Source organism: Gorilla gorilla, chromosome 1, assembly GCF_029281585.2.
Source record: "Gorilla gorilla gorilla isolate KB3781 chromosome 1, NHGRI_mGorGor1-v2.1_pri, whole genome shotgun sequence".
NCBI lineage: Eukaryota > Metazoa > Chordata > Mammalia > Primates > Hominidae > Gorilla > Gorilla gorilla.
In genome coordinates, this window is record NC_073224.2 from 210603903 (window position 1) to 210627060 (window position 23158).

A 23158-nucleotide genomic window follows, 5' to 3' on the forward strand; every position below is an offset into this window, starting at 1 on the left:
TCTGTAGTGTTGTTATGGCAGCCCTAGCAAACTAATATGTCCCCACTACATAGCACTGATCAGCCCCTGGCATTTGTCATATATTCATTTGTTGTTTGTCCCCTCCCTACACCATACACTAGAATGTGAGCTCCACAAAGGCAGGGACTTGGCTTATTCTGTATCCCCAGACCACAGAACAGCACCTGGAACATAGTACGTCCCCAGTAAATGAAGAAAGTGGAGCCAGACATCCCTGATTTCAAGTTCTAGCCCTTTCACTCCTTCATGGTGTGACCTTGGACTGCCCCTTAACCTCTCTGAGCACACTGTGTCTCATCTGTAAAATGCACCTAATGATCATACCAAACTCAGAAAGGCTTGTGAAGCCATAGCAGACAAATGCAGGCAAACTGCTTAGCACAGTGCCTGGTGTGCAGCATATTCTCCAAAATAAAAGATATAATTGTTGCTGTTATTGCAACAGTAGCAAGTTCGACCCTTCATTTAACCCTCTACAGACACACATTGACACCTCTTCTGCTGTCTGATGCTGGAGACAGAAAAATCACTCTGGCTTCTGACCTAGGTATGCTCACAGTTTAGTGGAGGAGACAGACGAGGGGACATGTGCCAAGACAGAAATAGGCCAAGCAGGGAGGGCTTCAAGAAGGGTATATTGGAGCTGGATCTTGAGGCATGAGTAACAGCTCACCAGATCAACAGAGAGGGGAGGGCATCTAGACAGGGAGAAGGGCAGGTGCAAAAGTAGGGACACATGCTTTATGGCTTGTGTCTGGCTGATGTCTGTGCCTCTGCATGGGCTGTGAGCTGAGGGCACTGGGAGCCTGGGAAGGGTTTCCAGCTGGGAGGGACCCAGCCAGCTTTGTGCTGCTGACGGGCATTCTGGGTTAGACTGGAGGGGACAAGCTTGAGGGCAGAGAGCATGCATAGCGTGTGGAGCTGGGGCATGAGGTGGGCTTGACTGGAGGACCAAGGAGGGCACAAATGGTCAGGATGTGCCTCAGGTCAGCTGGAGAGAAGCAGTCAAGACAATGGGCTTGATGTGGAAATGCCTGAGCTGCAGAACAAGGCTTCTTCAAACTCCCAACTAACATTGGGGCCTCCCCACCTAGGCAGAGATAGACTGGCAGGCAAGCTTGGGGGCTGGGGGGTCAGAGAGCTGAGAAGATCAACCAGGGCATCACCCACACAACTCACAGGGATCAGGAGGAACATTCTGTCAACCAGAACCAGGGCAGGAAAGCTGACAAGACTAGAGAAGTTTCCTCCCACCAGACAGCCAAAGGGAAACACATTTGTTTTCAGGAGACAACGTGATTGTTTTTTGCACTGAAAAGGCAGGAATAGAAAATTCCACTTTCCAAGACAGTCATCTCCTCCCCCAAGCATTAAAGGGAGCTTCTGTATCCAGCTTATTGGTGCTTGAAATTCTACCACTGGAGCTCCATTTCTATGGCTTGAGGCTTTGCCATTTGTTAAAATGCAAACAACTTCAAAGAAGTCATGTCTTCAACAGAAACTTACTTTCATTAATTCAACAAATATTGAGTTTTTTCTTTAAACCAGGCAGTACCCAGAGTCTGAGAACAGAAAAATTAATTAAGTCCTATCCAGATCCAAACCTTCAAGGAACTGGCAAGCTCTGTGCCGATAGCAGGTAGAAAGTAGGGGCAGGGATGCAATAAGGAAAGCTGACCATAATGGTGTTGGAAATGATGGTGGGAGCGAGGTGCTGTGGGAATCCCCGGCAGAGATTATTCATTTCAAAATTGCAAAAGGTGAAGCTTGACCTGGGATCTAAAAGATAAGGAGGGTAAAGATTAGGGGCTGAGAATCCCGGATGGAGGGCACAGCAAGGGCAAATGAATGGAGTCATGAGCCAGTATGGATGAGGGGGACTCCATTCCACTAAGCAGAGGGCTTGGCCATAAGGCAGGACACGAAGACAGGGCTGGAGCAGCGGGGGGATTTCTGATTGACTGGATCATATTCATGATCTCAGGCAATGGCGATGGCGACTATCTCAGGGCTTTGTTTGCCTCCCCAGCCTCCATGTCAGCACTTCCCACCAAATCGACAGGCCCTCCCTCAGGGAACTACCCTGTCCTCTCAACACGTGCCCTGAACGACCCACCCTCAGCTCCAGGGCCGGATTCTGATTGGCCTAAGCCGTGGGGCTAGCCTATCTTGCTGGATAAAGTGATTGGTTCAGGAAGTGGCACATGACCCAGTTCAGACCAATGAAAGGCGAGGACATGTTCGCTGGGGTTTCTGGGAAAGAGGAGCTGTCCCTCTCTTCAGAGGGACGTCCCGGAAGCGACTGGCTCTTTTCTTCTGGTCGCTGCAGAGTGAGGGTGTGACGGGCCAGCAAGGACGGCAACAGTCGAGGAGAAAGGAGAGAATGCCAGAGAGATGGAGCCCAAACCTGAACCCAGGATCAAAGGGCAACTGGGTAGCACTCGCTCTGGAGTTCTCGGTCGGCTGCGCCGCTGACTTGCCAAGTTTGCCTAAGCCCGTTTGTTGGTGTTTGCAGGTCCTAACTGATGCGGTGCCATTTTTCAAGTACAGAATTGGATAAGCGTTGGAGACAGGGAGCAGCCAGCAGGTGCAAGCACTTCTGTGGATCCAGTCCCTTTCCTTCTGATTCTGTCTCCGTGTACACTTCTTATCACAAATCAGGGTCTTGCCCTGGAAAACATCTCCCGACCCCTCTTGCTGGCCTGGCACCTGCACAGTAAGTCCTGGTCGCGCAGCCCGAGTGTCAGGAACCCTGGGCTCTGTCCCAACCCTGTCTGCTGTCTGGCTGTGGGACCTGGGCTGATTTATGCCCACTCTCTGGGCTAAATTTGTGATTCATCCACCAGCCCATAGACTGTGAACTCCCCGAGGAAAAGGGCGATGTCCAACCCATCCATGTGGCCCCCAAGCCCAGGACAGGCCTGGCATACAGCAGGTGTCCATGGAGCTGTTGACCAGTGTGGGAGTGGCACCTTCCTGCTCTAACCTCCCAGGATCAGGGCCATTCATGATGCTGACAGGGACAGCTGCAATTCCTTCTGTCCACCCCAACAGCCTCCTGGAGGCCCCGGCCCGATGCTAGAGCAGCAGGAAATCTCACCGGAAGAGATTTCACACGGAGGCTTTGAGGCAGAGGCCTCAGTTCGCACACAGCCTCTATCTCTGTTGAAGGTTCACTGAGCCACAATTAGACTATAGGGTGAGGAAAATCCCCCAAAGCCTCAACCCTTTCTTTACTCTCCAGCTGCAGCTGACCTGGGCAAGATTTGAAACTCCTTAGTTCATTGGTGTCTGTGGCAGGGGTGAGGGAGGAAGAGCAATGACGAGGAGCCCATGTTATAAGACAAGAATCAAAAAGAGAAACAAGGCTGGGCACGGTGGCTCACGCCTGTAGTCCCAGCACTTTGGGAGGCTGAGGTGGGTGGATCACTTGAGGTCAGGAGTTTGAGACCAGCCTGGCCAACATGGCAAAACCCTGTCTCTATTAAAAATACAAAAATTAGTCAGACATGGTGGTGCGCACTTGTAGTCCCAGCTACTCTGGAGGCTAAGGCAGGCGAATCACTTGAACCTAGGAGGCAAAAGTTGCAGTGAGCCGAGATCTTGCCACTGCACTCCAGCCTGGAAGACAGAGGGAGACCCTGTCAAAAAAAGAAAGAAAGAGAGAGAGAGAGAGAAGAAGGAAGGAAGGAAGGAAAGAAGGAAGGAGAGAGAGGAAGGAAGGAAGGAAGGGAAGAGAGAGAGAAAAGGAAAAAGAAAAAAGAAAGAGAAAGGAGAGAGAGAAAAAAAGGAAGGAAGGAGAGAGAAAGAAAAAAGAAAAAGAAAGAGAGAGGAAAAAGAAAAGAAATGCGCCGGGCAAGGTGGCTCATGCCTGTAATCCCAGCACTTTGGGAGGCCAAGGCAGGCGGATCATGAGGTCAAGGGTTCGAGACCAGCCTGGCCAACATGGTGAAACCACATCTCTACTAAAAATACAAAAATTAGCTAGACGTGGTGGCAGGTGCCTGTAATCCCAGCTACTCAGGAGGCTGAGGCAGGAGAATCGTTTGAACCTGGGAGGCAGAGGTTGCAGTGAGCCGAGATTGCGCCACTGTACTACAGCCTGGGTGACAGGGCGAGACTCTGTCTCAAAAAAAGAAAAGAAACAAATCCATGGTGTTCGGCTAATGTTTATTCCTTAACAACAGCAGAGCCACTCCTCTGCCCTATTGGGTGGCGTGGGCTGAACCTCAGATTGTTCAGAGGATGAGGACCTGTGTGTCTGTATTCACAGGCAGGAGCAGAGAAGGCAGGGGTGGAAAGACCCACTTTCTCCCATGGGGAGAGGGTTCAGTCTAAAGAGAACTGGAGGTGGGTCAGGGGCTCAAAGCGACCCTGTTGTTATGTGTAGGGAGTTTGGGAGGGGAGAGTAAATCTTGTGTGACATGTGAGGGTGGGCAGGGATGAAAATGGAGGAGGAAAATGAGGAAGTGGTGGATGATGATTGGGAAAAGTTAGGAGCCAGAACACAAAATGTTGAATTCCAAGTTAAGGATCTTGGCCTTCACTCCGTGGGCAGTGTACCTCACACCACACACCCCAGAAGAATTTTGGCAGTGTGCCCAGAGATACATGAAGCCATAAGATGGGTATAGGACATCCTCCCTCTGTGTGGAAAATGCCCATTATTTTATATTTTATATTAAAACAATCATGGATATATCACAGAGGGCAAAATATGCATGGCTTTGAAATATTAGATTGGAGAATTCAAAGAACCTATGAGCCTGTGGCTGGAGTAGACGAAGCCCTGTCTGGATGCAGACCTCTCAGTAACCTGGGTGTCCCCATGTCCTAATGCTATTAGCAGGAAGCTCCCAGTTTCTCCTTCCCAAACTTATCAAAATGGAACCTCAGCCTCCTCCATTACTGGGAGGGAAGAAATTGGGGGCGGGGATAGGGGGCTGTCCATGATGCTAAAACTGGATTAACCCATTTCCACAGATGAGCTCTGACCTTAAAGTTTCTATTCTGTCTTCACCTTCTGGAAGCTAGATGAAGGAGGGTGGCTCGGGGAGACCCCAGGAAGCTGAGTACTCCAAGGGCTAAGGAAGTAATAATCCTCAGGGCAAGGTAGGGCTGGAGAGTAGAGAGAGGACCTAGAGGAACAAGATTAGGACAATTATCATGTGTAGCATTTACAGGTCCTAGGAAAAATATTTTCTTGAGTTTGGAGACTATCTCTGCTTCCTAAGAACCATTCAATGTTCTTGAAGTGAGCCCTGAAAATGGTACCTTAGGAAAATAGTCGCTAGGACCTCCTCTTTGTGTGTGTGGGTGTGTATCTGTGTGTGTAGTTGCTTCTGTATGCATGTGTATGGCTTACTATGCATGTAATAGACTCTGTGTGTGATAATGCATAGCTCATATTAAAACAACTGGCATCTCATAATTCAATTCCTCAGAAGGAAAAATCTAGGACAAATATTTAGCTGGTATTTTATCCCAATTCAAAAATGTGTACATCCTGAGTTGTCTCATCTCCACCCACAGCCCTGTAGTCACAACCACCCAGGTAGCATCTGCTAAGAAGAGAAAGCTCCAGTCTCCAAGTGCAGGGATGGGGGTGCCTATCTTGGTGGGGGCTGAGGGGAAAGCCTGCAAGGATTTCACAGTTCCAGGGAGATGGAAAGCCTGCAGCTCAGCACAGCCAACCTGGGCTTGCAGACATGGTCTCTAGCCAAACTTCTTGTCTGGCCCATCATGACTAAAGGGAAGGGGCCCACACCCCAAGTGTCTATACCCATCCGTCTAGGGCTGCTCTGTTCCCCAGGCCTTACAGGCCTGAACATCCAGCGTTCAGACATGGTGTTAGCCAACTCAGAGCTTTGGCTGCAGACAGAGCTGGGTTGGAGTCCAAGCTCCACTACTCACCCATTGTGGGACTGAGGGCATGTTGTTTCAACTGCTGCACCTCATTTGCTGTCGACCCCAGTGAGTGCCCCAGTGTGGCTGCCACACAGTCAGTGCTCCCTCACTGTGGATTGCCCTCTCTGTCTCCCTAACAGGAGACATGACAGTCATTTGCTCATGGGTTCTCCATGTACATTTCTTCCTGAGTGATCTATTGACATGAAATTGGCCTTCAGCTTTTTTTTTTTTTTTTTTTTTTTTTTTTTTGAGACAGAGTCTCGCTCTATCCCCCAGACTGGAGTCCAATGGTGTGATCTTGGTTCACTGCAACCTCTGCTTCCCAGGTTCAAGTGATTCTCCTGCCTCAGGCTCCTGAGTAGCTGGAATTACAGGTGCCCACCACCACGCCTGGCTAATTTTTGTATTTTTAGTAGAGATGGGGTTTCACCATGTTGGCCAGGCTGGTCTTGAACTCCTGATCTCAGGTGATCCACCCACGTCGGCCTCCCAAAGTGCTGGGATTACAGGTGTGAGCCACTGCGCCCGGCCTCAGCTTCTTATATATTTATCAGTTTAGCCACCATTAATACATAAACTGTTGTCCTCACAGTAAAATTTGTTAACTGCATTCCTTTGCATGTGTGATTTGGGCTTCTGTGCCTCTTCAGACTTCTCTCAACTTGGACAAATCCATCTGCTCCTCTGCATGAACAAGCCGTCTTATCTTCCAGTGGGATGGGTTTTCCAGACTCTCCCAGAACACACACATTTGTAGATTTACAGCTCCTTTTCCCACTTCTGCTGCCACTCTAGCTACTGCATATTGAGGACTTGCTCCTGGCCAGGCATAGTACTGAATGCTTTGCCAAGATTATCTCTAAGAAATGGGCACCGTTCTTATCCCCATTTTACAGATGTGAAAACTGAAGTTTAGAACAGTGGAACGATTAGCCCAAAGTCCCCCAAATACTGAGCGGTGGAGCCAGCCTTTGATTTTAGATTTTTCTGATTCTAGAGCCCACAATTTCTGCTTGCATTTTGTACCATAGAATGGAAACAGTCCTCCTCCAAATGTTCTGCTGTCTCCTTCTCTTTGTCTTTCTTTTCCTCCTCATCCTCTCCCACCTCCTCCTTTTCTTCTCACCCTCCTCTTCTTCCTCCCCATTCCTCTGTAAGCCTCTTCTTTGTCTCTTTCCCTTCCCCAGATATCTGCCCCCAACCCAGCACTGCCAAACCTTTGTAGCCAGGATGTTTAAGAGCTGAGATTCCATGTCACCTGCTGGGACAGAAAGGGGAATATGGCTTCAGAGACACCCCTACATTATGGGAGGAAGGATGGCCAAGGCCTCCAGACTTACAACCCACCCTGAGGCCCCTCCCCTAGCTCGGAGCTGTGTGCCTGGAAAAAGACAAGTTGGTTTCTCCTTCACTTCTAGCAGCTCAGGGAAGGACCATCCCTGTCCTCAGCATCCCATCACTGCAGGTGTGTGGGTGACGATAACACTGTTCCCAGGTTTACTTTCACACAATGTGCCAAGGAGTTTCTCCTGGACCTCACGTGATCCTCACATCATCCTGGGAAGTGGAGCATTATGCCCCTTGAATGGGGAAACTCAAGTCACACAGGAAGGTAGGGGCAGAACCAGCATCAGATCCCAGAGTCTCTCATTCCCAGGTCAGCATCTGTAACAAAAGGGCAGGCCCAACCTGTGAGTTGGTCACGATGTCGGATGTTTTAGTTTTTATTTCAGCACGAGTCTCACCTGCCAGCTCCTCAGAGCCGTGGGAGAGGGTGGGGCCAGAGCTGTCTGGATTCAGCTCAGGGCCCCAGGTCTGCCACTGGCTCAATGTGTGTGACCTTGGGCAAGCGCTCCTTTGCCTCAGTTTGCCACAGGCCTGTTTTCTCATCTGTAAAATGGTCTTTTATGGGACCAGGGCGCTGAGTTTGACTCCCCGGCGATCTGTGCTCGGAGCATCCTGTTCCCCAGGGGCTTCGGGGCTGGACGTAGCCTGTACAGCCGCTTGGCTCCACAGCAGCTGCTTCACTTCCTCAGCAAGGATTGTAATTCCTCCTGCTGGAAACTGGGTCCATGCGTTTGGCTCAAATACATTGATTTGTCAAAATTACCATTTCCTGGGGCTGCTCACATCAGAAGCAGCAGGTGGTTCTTCCGTGTGCTTCAGAAAGCGCCCCAGAGTCCAGCTGGGACAAATCCATCCCTCCAAAGCGACATCTGCTGGAAGGCAGCACTGAATTATGTTGCATTATAACAGCATTCACTCGGTTCCTGTGACCTTTCTTTAGCCAGAGCCAGAATCTCCTGCCGAGGGGCCCGCTCCCCTCTCTGGGGACTTTTCCTGGCCTGCACCAGGCAGACTGCATCATAGCAGGTAGGACGGGGGTCCACGACAGGGTGAAGGGTTCTGGGCCAGGCAGGGGTGGGCAGAGATAGGCCCCCTTGGCGGAGAGGAGAAGGCGGGGTTGAGAGGACCACATCCATGGGACAGTTCTCTCCGTGGGGCTGGTCACCCACCATGGGTGGCCCTGGAGACTCCTGTCCCCTTCATCTATTCCCTTTCTGACTCACTCAGTAAACATTTCTTGGCCACTGATGTGCCGGGGTGACATGCCAGGTTAAGGGGACACAGAGGTAGGGAAGAGCTTGCTTTTATCTCAGGGACTCACAGTCTGGAACAAGAGACAGAAACTCTGTGTCAAGAAACAATAACAGGCATCAGGGAACAGGAGGAGGGAGCAGTTAACCCCCTCCAGGGTTAGGGGGACAGGGGTGTGTCTCAGGGTGGCTGCCCCAAAGGGTGCTCTTTTTGAAGTACATGGATGAACCACCTGTTGCTTCCAATGTGAGCAACCCCAGGAAATGGTCATTTCAACAGCTTGCCCTGAGTCAAGGGCCCCAGTGCTGATAGTTTCTCTGAGAGGGGATCCCTCTCAGATAATGGAGCGACTAAGTGGGGAAAAGAGAAAAGTCAGTGAAGCGTGAACTAAGCACTAAGCAGTGGGTTACAGCGACGGCAGCTTCGGGGCTCAATCCTGCTGGGGAGCCTCTGAGGCCTGCGTGGAAGACGCCCCAGAGTCCACTCTCATGACTCAAGGGGTAGTGGGCACTGTTCACCACCTCTCGAGGCATTAACTCCTCCTGTCCCCTGTACTCCTAGCTGACACCTGCCACACAAACAAGCAAGTTCTCCAGGTGCCAGAGAAAGAGAGAAAGAGATACAGGCATTTGAGGGGGGAAGCTGTCAGCATGCTCAGAACTGTCTGTAACTGCAGAACTCAGAGTGCCAAGGGGAGGGGGACACCAACCACATCTGTTACAGCATCTTAGGAAAGCTGACATCTGAGCTGGGTTTGAAGGTGAGTAGGAGGTTTGCAGCTGGAGCAAGCAGGGTGAGTGGCTCATCTGGGCAGTACAAACAGTATGTGGATGGGAGGGGAAGAAATGAAAGTGGCTCGAGGGGCCAGAAGATTTCAAGAAAGGAATTTATTTTAAAATTAAGTATGGGGGAGATTGAGCAGGCTTTATGCAGGGAAGTCAGGGGTGCTGACAAATGTCGGGGGAAGTGGGGACAGAGAGAGAGAACGCTATAGGGGCAATGTCCCGCAAAGGCAGAAAGGAATCAGTCCGAAAGGTGGAAACGGACTGGCCCTCAACCAGAGGAGAGAGTCTGTCCTGAGATAGTTAAGAGTCCTCTTCCCAAGCGGGCTGAGAACAGGTTCAGGAGAGAAGGGAGTATTTGAGAAAGTCAGGTCACTACTGGGAGTGAAAGAGTTGATGGTGGGACTAGGGGAGAACTTAAGAAAGGTGGAGGATCTGAATAGTCCTTGAAGGGAAGGGCGGTCGGAGCAGATGACAGGGAGGTGGCAGAAACGACGGGCGATGCTGGAGCCCGCTGACGTTGGCAATCACCCCTTGGCGATGTTGCCAGTACTCACTAAGTGCAGTTTTCTCAGCAGCTTCTCAGCAGCTCAGAACAGGAGTTGAGAAAGCAGATGGCTGCCTTGGCGAGTGGCTGGGGGTTGGTAAGGCAGGGAGGCAAGAGGAGAATGTCAGCCACCTGCAGGCACAGAATTCCTCGGGGAAGGTTTCACTGGCTTTCCATTGCCTTCCTACCCTTGGACCTGGGAGAAGAATGGGGAAGGGCTGAAAAGACCAGGGCTGGGGGTTTCAGTGCCTAGGCTCTCATCCAAGCTCTGCTGCTCACTTTCTGTGTGGCCCTGGGCAAGCCACCTCCCCCTTGTAAGACCTCTCTTTCTATACCTATTAATTCAGGACTTCTCATCCTCAGCACTACTGACATTGCAGGCCAGATAGTTTCTTGTTGGGGGGTCAAGGGGGCGGGGCTGTCCCACGTATTGTAGGATATTTAGCAGCATCGCTGGCCTCTACCCACTAGATGTCAGTAGCAAAACCACATTGTGATAACCAAATGGCCCCTGGGAAGCAAAATTGCCCTCAGTTAAGAAGCACTGTATTAATCAGAATAACAATAATACAACTGGAATAATAATGTAAGTGGAATAATAATGACAAGATCTATCCAGCCAAGCCATAAGAAGAAGGGTTGTCATGAGGATCACAGAACATCATGGAAATTGAGGTGGGGAGAAAGCCTTTGCAGGTCATTAGAGCAGCTTGGATGGAAGTAGGCATCTGACACTTCTCCTCACTTTCCCCGCCTGTAAAGGACATAGGTTAGAAGCTGAGCTGGGCCTAGAACCCAGGCATCCTGATTCCCAGCTCCAGCTTTGGCCTTTCTGCAAGGCATGCTGGGAAGATGCCACATCCTCATCTTCGCCATGTTCACACAGAAACTGGGACTTTCCAAGACGGATCTGAAAGAGGCAGAGGTGAAGAGAAAGGCCAAGAGGAGAGCAAGGGGGAGGCCAAATCTTCATCTCAAATCTGATTGAGATGGAGGCAACAAGGAGGCCAGATGCCAGGGTGGAGAGTATGTGAATAGAGACCATTCAGAAGACAGAGACCACACCAGTAACCTAAACATGGAAAATGTAATGTAAAGAACTGTTCATGAGGCTGGGCACGGTGGCTCACACCTGTAATCCCAGCACTTTGGGAGGCCGAGGTGGGTGGATCACCTGAGGTCAGGAGCTCAAGACCAGCCTGACCAATATGGTGAAACCCCATCTCTACTAAAAATACAAAACTTAGCTGGGCATGGTGGTGTGTGCCTGTGGTCCCAGCTACTGGGGAGGCTGAGACAGGAGAATTGCTTGAACCTGAGAGGCAGAGGTTACAGTAAGCCAAGATCACGCCACTGCACTCCAGCCTGGGCAACAGAGAGAGACTCCATCTCAAAAAACAAAACAAAACAAACAAAAAAAAAAACAAAGAAATGCCATCCATCTCTATAGCCTTTCAATACCCCTCCACTGCCCTCTGTTGACAGAGATTAACACTGCACCACTCTGCAAACAAATGTTTATAGGGTCCAGCTCCAGTAACACAAAGCAGGACACAGAAGGGTGGACTTGAGAAACAATTGGTGGAACCATCACAGTCCTTGCCTTTGACGAATCAGCTTCCATATATATCTACTACACACTTTTAAACTTCCATTCACAACAAGGCAACTGTGTGTTTCCACCTAAGGAGATGCAGTTATCCCTCGTACACATAAGGAAGTTCCCACCTTTGCCTCAAAATAAGGAGACACGTAGTTCCAACATCATTCACCCCTTGCTGGCTATATGAACTACTCCTCAAAATCAGCACAGTCACACTGAATATTCTGTTTCCTAAAGGCCATATGGTAAAGTTAACCTCCAATAACTGGTATATAAATAACAATGGGGAGAACACATGAACACAAAGAAGGGAACAACAGACACCCAGGCCTGCTTGAGGGTGGAGGCTGGGAGGAGGGTAAGGATCAAAAAACTACCTATTGGGTACCATGCTTATTACCTGGGTGACAAAATAATCTGTATACCAAATCCCTGCGACACATAATTTACCCATGTAACAAACCTGCACATGTATCCCCTGAACCTGAAATAATAGTTGGAAAGAAAAATAGGCCAGGCACAGTGTCTCACGCCTGTAATCCCAGCACTTTGGGAGGCCAAGGCGGGTGGATCACGAGGTCAGGAGATCGAGACCATCCTGGCTAACACAGTGAAACCCCGTCTCTACTAAAAATACAAAAAATTAGCCCAGCGTGGTGGCACACACCTGTAGTCCCAGCTACTTGGGAGGCTGAGGCAGGAGAATCGCTTGAACCCAGGAGGCAGCAGTTGCAGTGAGCCGAGATCACACCACTGCACTCCAGCCTGGACGACAGAGCAAGACTCTGTCTCAAAAAAAAAAAAGAAAAAGAAAAAGAATAATACCAAGGGGAAGAAGCAGAAGGAAACAATTAACATAGTCATAAATGTACACACATAACAATAAATGAGAAAATATGCAAAGCTACTCTAGTCCTTATTTATGTAACTGACCACAAGGCCATAATTTATATCTATGATTTCCTTCTTCCACTACCCATTCCGAATCTTCCCTACCCTCAACCAGAACCTCAGCTAGTTGGGGTTTTTTTTACCAGGAAGAGTAAGTCAAAACTTCATTCTTGAATGATATGAGCCCTCAATTATCCTGCCTTTTTTGGATTGATGAAGTTCTCCATTAACCTTTACAGTTGGGCTTGGAAGTACTAAGAGGCACACCCGCAGAATCCCCTGAGTTCCAGACATAGCCCTCCTGTCCCCATCGTGTAGAAGCAATCCAATTTTTCCATGGAAACCAGGATCAATCATTCCATCCAAAAGAGTAACCCTTTTATCGGCCTGTTTGATAGGTGACGTAAGAACCCCAAATGGCTAGAGGCAGTCTCATCCTTCCATTCATTGGAACCAATGTTGTGTCCTCTAGGATTCCCCCCATCCTTGCCTTAGGAACAAAGATATCCAAGCCAGCAGAGTTCAAATTTGCAAAGACAAGAAGCAAACACTCTCCAAGTGGGTGATTAAGAATAATAATGAGAGGAGCCTGTACCAGTTGTCATTTATTGCTTCTGAGTTCCAAATCCACCCCTCATGGCCTGCTTGTGAAACTAGAACATTTTCTCTTGCAAGTTGGCATGGTGTTGATTTTGTCAATAGATGGCACTGGCAGGATGTTGGACACTCTGATTCCAGAGTACTTGGCTTCTTCTTGCATTCGGTGGTGTGCAGGACACTCAGTAGAGCACACCACTGGTGATAGCAGCAGCCCTCCCATATCTGGCTTCTCAAAGGCAGGATCTATAGAAGCCCCAGCTCACTTCCACTCATCTTCCCAAAAATGGCTTCCTATCCTCCCACCCCAAATACTCTGAGAAACTTCTTGGCAGCCAGTGCTCCAGCTGGCTTCCCAGCAAGTTCAACAGAAACCCTCACAGGCAGCTTCTGAATTTCATCAGCATCTCAGCAGGCATGCCCACTAACCTTGGCCCACTGTGGGGAAAAGCAAGAGAGATCAGATTGTTACTGTGTCTGTGTAGAAAGAAGTAGACATAGGAGACTCCATTTTGTTCTGTACTAAGACAAATTCTTCTGCCTTGAGATTCTGTTAATCTATGACCTTACCCCCAACCCCGTGCTCTCTGAAACATGTGCTGTGTCAAACTCAGGGTTAAATGGATTAAGGGCCGTACAAGATGTGCTTTGTTAAACAGATGCTTGAAGGCAGCATGCCCCTTAAGAGTCATCACCACTCCCTAATCTCAAGTACCCAGGGACACAAACACTGCAGAAGGCTGCAGGGACCTCTGCCTAGGAAAGCCAGGTATTGTCCAAGGTATCTCCCCATGTGATAGTCTGAAATATGGCCTCGTGGGAAGGGAAAGACCTGACCGTCCCCCAGCCCGACACCCGTAAAGCGTCTGTGCTGAGGAGGATTAGTATAAGAGGAAGGCATGCCTCTTACAGTTGAGACAAGAGGAAGGCATCTGTCTCCTGCCCGTCCCTGGGCAATGGAATGTCTCGGTATAAAACCCGATTGTACGTTCCATCTACTGAGATAGGGAAAAACCGCCTTAGGTCTGGAGGTGGGACATGCGGGCGGCAATACTGCTTTGTAAAGCATTGAGATGTTTATGTGTATGCATATCTAAAAGCACAGCACTTGATTCTTTACCTTGTCTATGATGCAAAGACCTTTGTTCATGTCTTTGTCTGCTGACCCTCTCCCCACTATTGTCTTGTGACCCTGACACATCCCTCTCTCAGAGAAACACCCACGAATGATCAATAAATAGTAAGGGAACTCAGAGGCTGGCGGGATCCTCCATATGCTGAACGCTGGTTCCCCGGGTCCCCTTATTTCTTTCTCTATACTTTGTCTCTGTTTCTTTTTCTTTTCCAAGTCTCTCGTCCCACCTAACGAGAAACACCCACAGGTGTGGAGGGGCAACCCACCCCTTCAGCCCACCATGAGACCATCTCTGGGCTGACAATCCAGTGAAATTTTCTGCCATCCAATAGGCTGCAACTACACCCTCCTCAAGGGTCTGAATCCCAGATGTGGAGAGGATCCTCTCTTCCTTCTAAGTTTTGGGCCTTGTACATTCTCCTTCACTTTAGTGGTATTCTTTAGAGTTCTCTTTTATTCCCCCTTAATCTCATGTTTTCTGTGTCTTGATTGAAAATTTACTGACATAGAACCACTCCCACTTCCACCCCTGATTAATGGACCCAGGTATTCTAACAACGAGGAAGGTAGCACTATACAATGGTGTCTGATTCAAAGCATATATTGCATCCTTTCAGGGAATGTCTCCCAAGTGGTGCCATACCTGAGCCTTCAGTAAGCCATTCCATCTTTTAATTAGACCGTTCACTTCCAGGTGATGAGTGATGTGGTAAGACCAGTTAATTCCATGGGAATCAGCCCAGTTTTACATTTCCTTTGTTGTGAAATGAATTCCTTGGGAAGAGGCAATTCTGTGTACTATACCATGATAGTGGGTGAGACATTCTATGAGTACATAGATGGTGGCAGGGACAAAAGAATCACAGGCAGGGACATCAAACATATCTTCAGATAATGATTCTATTTCAATAAGGAACAATCTATGCCCCCTACATGATGGGAGACGTACAATGAAATCAAGATGAAACCTGGTACATGACCAGTCTATCCAGCGAATGGTGGCATACTGTGGGCTCATGTTGGTCTCTTCCGTCAGAAGATTGAGCACCCAGCAGTGGCAGTATCCAAAGAAGTCCTTAGGAAAGGGATGTTCATGTTTTTAAGCCCAGGCATATCTTCCATCCCTGCCACTACAGCCACTTTACTCATGGGCCCATTGGACAAGCATAGGGACAGAGGAATAAAGAGGTTGACTGATCATCACAAAGCATGTTATATTGCTCACCTACTTATTGAAAGCCTCCTCTGCAGTGGATGCCCTTTAGCAAACATTCACATGGGACACAAATCTTCACAGTCTATGCCCATTCTGAGAAGCCCATCCACATGACTCTTCTGCAGAATTCCCCCTCATCAATCTTCCAATCCTGTTTCTTCCAAGTCTCTGACCAACCAGCCAAACCATACCATTAACAACTGCTCATAAACCAGTGTAGAGCCATACTCTGGCCATCTCTTATTCCAGAATGGACAACCAAATATACTGCTTATAAGATTTTCCCTCACCACTGTATTTCAAGGTCACCCTAATGGGGCTGTGATATCTCAGTCTTCTGTTTTGGTTGGTATATCGGACAGCACCATCTGTAAACCAGGCTTGAGTTTTCATTGTTCAGCAACTGGTCATAAGGAGCTCCCCACAAGGCCATAAGCATGATTTGAGGGAGACAAGGCAATGAGGCAGAAGTTGATGAGAAGGGAGTTTGAACTACTAATTCATACAACTTACTCATACCTTCCAGGCTTGCCAAGTGAGGTCTCTTTAATATCATTCTCATTTGATGATAGATTGCTGCCACACAAAGCTAACCTTATAACTAGTTGCATCAATAGAATCTCAATTAGGAATCTTAGGCTGCATGGTCACTTGATGTCCCAGTTAGGCACCCAGTCTCTACCACAGTCCAATAGCAAGCTAGAAGCTGTTTCTCAGGGGGGAAGAAAGTAGTGTCTGAATAAACAGGAATAGATTTACTTTAGAATCCTAAAAGTTTGCATTGTGATTCCCCTTTAGGGGCTTAGCTGTGATTCCATACAGCATCCCTACCTGCTATGGACAATTTGAGAATCACTGGATCTACTGGATCATCCAAGTGGTAGAGAAAATTTTTCTGAAGCCTTAATTTGCTGCAGAACCTCCTTGACTCAAGACTGGAAGCCTTATGGAGATTTTTGCTCATAAGTCAAAGTTACACACACAAATGTGACATATGTTGCCTCTAAAATCCAAAATGCCTACCAAGTGCTGTGCCTCTTTTTTAGCAGTATGTAATGTGCAGCAACTTGACTTTCACCTTGGAGAGACATATCAACATGTTCCAGACCACTGAACCTCAGAAACTACCGAGACAGCAGACCTCTGAAATTTTGTGGGATTTATTTCCCACCCTGACATTCACATATGTTGTACTTGCTACTGCCTGTTCATCAGGCATAATCAGCTCATCATCAATGTAGTACACCAGTGCAATGCTTTGTAGAATGTCAAAATGATCATATTATCTGTAGACTATATAATAGGAGAAAGCAAGAGAAATTGACTTGGTTCTGAGGCAAGACTGCGAATGTGTACCGTTGGCCCTTCCAGGTAAAAGCAAACTGTTTTTGATAGTCCTCACTAATCGGTACAGAGAAAAATGCAGTAGATGGGTGAACAGCTACATACCAAAGTGGTATACTGAGTTGCTCCAGTAAAGATGCTCTATCTGGGGCAGCAGCTGCAATTGGAGTTACCACCTAATGAAATATACAATAATATAGTCATTCTCCAAAACCCTTCCAACCTCTGCATAGGTCAAATAGGCAAGTTAAATGGGGATGGGATAGGAATCACCACCCCTGCATATTTCAAGGCTTCATGAATCTCTGAAATTTCCCCGCGGATATGGAAGTGCTTCCAATTTGCTATCAGGGCAAAGAGAGGAAGTTCCAGAAACTTCTATTTAGGCCCTTTCTTCCATGATGGATCTCATTCCATAAGACAAAGACCCAAAATGGGGTCTCTTCCAGTGAGAGTATGCCAATTTCACTTATACATTCAGAAACTGGGGGAATGTCCAACTGAACACATTTGGGCTAAATATCTATCACCTGATGATCTAAGTCAAGACTTTGAATGGTGGACCACAGTGGCATTTTGCATCCCCAGGAATTATCATAAATTCAGAGTCAATGTCTAGTAATCCCCCAAAGGACTGGGTACTTTCTTTCCCCAAATGCAGTCATTCTAGTAAGTGGCCACAGGTCCCCTTGGAGAAGGCTTGGAGGAAGTTTTTTTTTTTTAATTCTTTTTATTTCAAATGTTTTGGGGGCACAAGTCATTTTTGGTTACATGGATAAATTCCTTAGTGGTGATTTCTGAGATTTTAGTGCACCCATCACCCAAGTAGTGTACACACACCCAATATGTAGTCTTTTGTCCCTCGCACCACCCAAGCCTTCCCCACTGAGTCCCCAAAGTCCATTATATCATTCTTACACCTTTGTATCCTCATAGCTTAGCTCCCACTTATAAGTGAGAACATACAATATTTGGTTTTCCATTCCTGAGTTACTTCACTTAGAATAAGGCAGGCATGGAGGAAGACTTATGGTATATACTTATAGCACTACTGCAAGAATCTTCTTCAAAGGGTCTGGCATCCTCCTAAATCAAGATGCTCTGATCTGTGAATTGCTTTAGGTCTAGAAACTGGATGAGAAGCCGTAACTCCAACAGTCATTCAAGTCGGGTTTTGGGCACCAGTGCTAGAGTTGTGTTTGTTCATTTGTTTTTCTGTGATACAGATCAAGCAGTGCTTTAGTAGGCTATCTGTCTATTTCCTTTCTAGGGACAAAGTGGTCAATTAGTCACCACCAAAGATCCCTATGGGCCAAGGCATTCTAATTACAGGCACATCCCTGCTGCCCTTTATGGTGCATCATCCATATTGTCTTTGGTTATTAAGCAATTCCACTTAGCCTCTGCAGCTCCAGGATGCTATCGTCCCCATGAAATCAAGAAGTTCACAGGAATGATAGCATAATCTATGGTAATAACTGGACTATGAAGGTGAACATCCACAGAGTTTCTTAAGGATGAAGGTTCTCCTCTCAATAATACATTTCTCAGTGCCTTAGTTAAGAAGGTGTCTTCTGAGAATTTTCATGGAACATAGTTTGCAGGGGTGGTTGTGCAGGTCACACATGATAAATTCACTCCAACATCCTATCTCCTTAAGCCTTTGGACTCCCTCTTCCACATTATGCCATGGAACCTCTGGCATTTCAATTTCATTAAATGTAAGCCACCTTCAAGTCCAAGTTTCAGTCAACCAACTGAGTAAACTGTTAGAGCCAACTTCAGTTGCACAACTTAACACATTAAATACCAAATCCACATCCATGAATTCAGAATTATTACCTTCCACCCTTAGAATCAGCTCCCATAAATATTCCCTGAATTATGTAAAATCTTGCCATTAGCAAAATCTTGCCTTTCTTCTGTTGTGTTGCCTCGTTCTGCATCACAGTGAGTACCTGTCCCCTTGGAGCATGCTGAGATTTGACCCTTGTTATGGATCTAGTGGTAACAAAGGGTGCTTGTGGCATCTCCTGAGGATAATGGTCATGCTATCTCAAGGCATCTGCCCCATATGAGGTTATCTCCGCATTTTCAAACAAAGGAAAACTAACCTCCTCAGATACAAGAGGGGAAGATATTTCCATTGGCAAGGGAGGCTCAGAGGGCCTCAGGGAATCAGGATTCTCCATTTTATCTGAGTCCAACCAGATGTCCCTATTCCAAGTTTCAAGATCACATTCTTCCCTGATTTATACCCATACTTTCACATGAAAAACTTGTGATGCTATAAATTTAACTGACATTTAAATTCTGCCACCCACACAATTAAATTTTATGTTTGGTTTTGAGCAATATCAGCCCTGTGGCTACATGAAATATGAGATTCTTTTACGGATGACATGGAAGCTCTGTGGTCCTCAAACTATGATTTGAGCTGAGAATTAAATAACCTCGACTTGTCTTTTTTTTTTTCTAGTAAGTGCTCCAGTGCATGCAAGATTCATCCCACACCACAGTCCTTGCAGGCATCATTACTGGTGTAATCATGGTCAGGTGCAGGAGTCATCTGAGTTCCCAAGACACTTGCTCCAGTTGGCATTGCACCAAAATCCATTACAGGTGATAGCAACATTATGGTGCCATTATGCTGTAGATTACAAGCATCCCATTCCCACTGGCAAGGAACTCAGCATTGTGCTCCAGCCCAAAGGCACAATGAAACCTATCAAAATCTCATCTTTGCGGGTCTGTCACCTGGGACCATTCCTGCTCTCAATTCCTTATCAATTAGGATCCAGTCAGGAGACAGAGCTCACACCCATAATCTGAACATGGAAATTTTAATATAAAGAATTATTATCTAACAAAGGATAGTTAATTACTAAAAAGGGTAAAAGAACACTCTATGAGACCCAGAAGCAGCAAGTGCAAAAAAGTAGCTACTGTTTCTAGGCTGAGGGAAAGTGAATAATGAAGGAACTAGGGCCTCAGGAGAAGGTCTTCCCCCTGACACAGACCTCCTCTATGAGGGAGTGATGACCATGAGAACATGCAGCCTCCAGTGGCTAAGAAACCTGCCAGGGAAAGTAAGCTGGCTCAGTCTGTGGACATGGCCGTCTTTGTGGGAACCTGATCCCACATGGGTTCAGGCTGGTGTCAAGTGTGAGTAGGGCTGGTCTATAGAATCGATGTCCAGGTGGAGAGAGTGAAGCCTGACGGTTCTTTCCTGTTATACAGAAAAGACGTTTGGAGCTGGTCCACACAGGCCACTGAGATGATAGCACTGGGCCTTGGCTCCTGTGCTGGAAACAAAAAGATGGAAGGAGGACCAGAACCTGGAAGGGAAGTGCCTTCCCGCTGCAGAGGGACCTTACAGTGTCCCTCTAGCGCCCTCTCCTGACAAAGCCTAACATTGCTCTAGCTGGCACAAGAGAACTGTTCACAGGGTCCAGCTCCAGTATTACAAAGCAGGGCAACGACGGATGTATTTGGAGCTCAGAGACAATAAATTAAGAACTGTCATGGGGGAGAGAGGCAGACATGGAAGGGAGCAAAGGGTTGACTGGGGAAGAGGCTAGAAGGGGAAGAGTTGCTATGCCTTTTGTAGGGAAAGGAGCATGCATGGGCTGGAGCCCTGGGGAGCAATCCCAGCCCTCTTCAAAGAGAGAATGCAGTCACAGAATAAACACAGCTCAAGAAAGCCACATTGTTCCACTTTCAAACGAATAGAAAATAAAATTCCTGGACAGGTTCCCTCTTCCCACTTCTGGGAGTAAGTAGGGAGTGGGTTGAGATACATTTCATTTTTCTTCAAAAGGCTTTCTCAGCTCCTGCTGACTCAGGCCACCTCCACCCTCTGCAGATTCAAGACATTCAATTGTCCAGTCACTGGCTTTTGCTGCAAGCCTACTAGATGCCCAGCCCTGAGCCCTGTTTGACTGTGGGCCTCAGCTAAGCCTGTTTGTGGCTGTGGCTGAGCCTAGCTTGAGTGAGTGTTGAGAAGGCAGACTGGTTCACGGACAAGAGAAACTTCCAGCAGTTAATGTGGTTCAGGTTTAGATCTGCCAGTATTTCTCCAATGATTGTAAGAGCAATGGTTTGGAGTCAAGTGACATGGCTTTTAATTCTGTCTTGGCTCTTTTCTAGCTGTGTAGCCTTAAGCAATTCACCTCAGCTCTCTGAGCCTGTTTCCTCATATATCAAATTGTTTTGGTAACATCTGTCTCTCAGGATTTCTGGGAAGATTAGGGACAATGTCCACATTAGGTATAATGCAAGGACCTGCCAAAGTAGGTACAGAGGTCCATCAGTCCAAAGCTCAGACTACACCCAAGATTTCATCAGGCTCAGAAAGCAGATGCTTAGGCCAGTGGCCTGGGCACTAATGAGCAATGCCAGCCCCATTGTCTCTGAGGGATGTTGAGCCCATTGCTCTTCAAACAGGGATGCATCAAGAGATTAAACACAGCCCAAGACAGCCACATTATTCACTTTGAAATGAGCAGAAAATGACATTTCTGGTCAGGGCCCCTCTTCCCATCCCAGGGAGAGAGTAGGAGGTGAGCTTAGACGAGTTTCCTTTTTCTTGAAAGGCGTTCTCAGCTCCTGCGCTCCCGCTGACTCAGGCCACCCTCACGGTGAGAATGCAGCAGACTAGGATGATCAGGCAGTGTTTCAAGCCGGCCCTGGGCCTGGAGAGGCTGTTGATGGTGAGGCACAGTGGAGATGAGCCCGGCTAGAGCAGGGTTGGGAGAGCAGCCTGGCTGAGGGTTGAGAGCAGCCTCAAGCAGCTGGTGTGGTGCAGGCATAGACTGGCTGTTGTTTGCATGAGCACCGGCTTTGGAGTCAATCCCAAGTTCTAGTCCAGAGACTGAATCTTTTCTAGCTGTGACATTGAGAGCTCTGCCCTCATTTCTCTGAGCTTCAGCTTTCTTGCCTGCTAAATGGGCTTGGTGATACCCACCTCTCAGGATGCTGGGGAGATTAGGAACAATGTCTGTATTAGGGACAATGAACAGCAGTCACTATTGTGATCACCAGGACCAGCCAGGGTGGGGGTACAGGCCCATCAGACTAAAGTCAGTGTAAAGCCACCAGCCTCAGACACCAGATGCTTAGGCCAATGGCCTGGACCCCACTGAGCAATGTCAGCCCCATTGTCTGAGGGATGTTGAACCTGATGCTGTCCTACTTAGAATGAGCTCCTAGAAAGCACCTAGTTCTGCCTCCTCATGGACAAATCAGGAGACTGAGCCCCAGATGTTTGCTCAATGCCACACAGCATGGTGGTAGCTGAGCCAGCATTGGAACCCAGCCTCATGACTTCAAGCCATGTGGTCATCCAAGGACTAAAAATGATGTGCTTAAGAGTATAGGCTTTGGAGCCAGACAGACCTGAGCTCCAGTCCCAGCTCTGCAACTTTCATTCATTCAACAAATACTCGTTGAGCTCTTGTCATGTGCCAGGCACCATGCCCAGTCCAACGGACACAGGAGGACAAGACCTACATGGCCCTGGCCTCTCGCTGCTCAGTCTGGTGAGAAGAAATACCCAGTGAATGAACAAGCTCATCACCCACTGTGAGAAAGCAGCAAGGCACAGACACAGGATGGGCCCTGAAAGACACAGGGACAGTGGGTGCTGGAGGGCCACTCAGGGCATTCAGGGAGGGCATCTCAGGAAGGGGACATCTGATCTGGGAACTGGACACCAGGCAGGAGCCAGGTATGCAGGACTGGAGAAGGGTGTCCATGCAAAGAGCTCAGAATGATGGGGGAAGAAGAGCCTGGAGTGCACAGGAGCGTGTAGGAGGGACGTGGACAGACAGGGTAGAGCCAGGACAGGTGAGCCTCAGAGGTCATGGTCAGGAGCACAGTGCTCATGCACACAGCAGCAGGAGGCACTGGAGGGTTTGAGCAGGTGAGTGATGGGATCTGGCCTGTTTTTTCAAACGATCACACTGGTTGCTGTTGTTTGTGTGACCTTGTTGGCTCTCTGACCTGGGGCAAGTTGCTTAAGCTCTCTAAGCCTCAGTCTCCTCATCTGTAAAATGGCGACGATCACAGTACCTACCTCACAGGTGGAACTGGAGACTGACATATGACAGTCTACAGAGAGCACTGAGCAATGTGCATTTCGGTGCCGAATAAAGCTTTGCTTTCTTACATCCCCACGTCCAAAGCCCTCATCCTCTACCTGCTGGCCATTCATTGCCTGACTTGAACCTGTTGATCCTGCCTATGCAATGACTCCATTATTTCTGCACTGCCCTTAGCCATGGGGATGTTGAGGCCAAAGCTCATTAAGCTCCTGTCCATCAGAGGTCACCGGGTGGCGGGGGGGGGGGGGGGCGGTCCATGGAGCCCAGGGAGAGAGATTGGCCAGGCCCCGCTCCCAGTGAGGGCCTTGCAAGTGGCCTTGGCATCCATCAATGTCACGGCTCCATCTCCTGGGTGCCTGGGATATATAATGCATCCCAATCAGGGGCTGAGAGAGGTTGTGTGAAGTAAT

General features: G+C 48.1%; 1 long non-coding RNA gene across 1 annotated transcript; it reads left to right on the top strand.

Moving 5' to 3' along the window:
* The first annotated feature begins 2305 nt into the window (after positions 1 to 2305).
* On the top strand, positions 2306 to 22814 carry LOC134758514 (uncharacterized). The gene is made up of 3 exons (XR_010133771.1): positions 2306 to 2737; positions 19124 to 19266; positions 21240 to 22814. It is a non-coding gene; the product is annotated as an uncharacterized lncRNA (long non-coding RNA).
* The last annotated feature ends 344 nt before the right edge of the window (positions 22815 to 23158 follow it).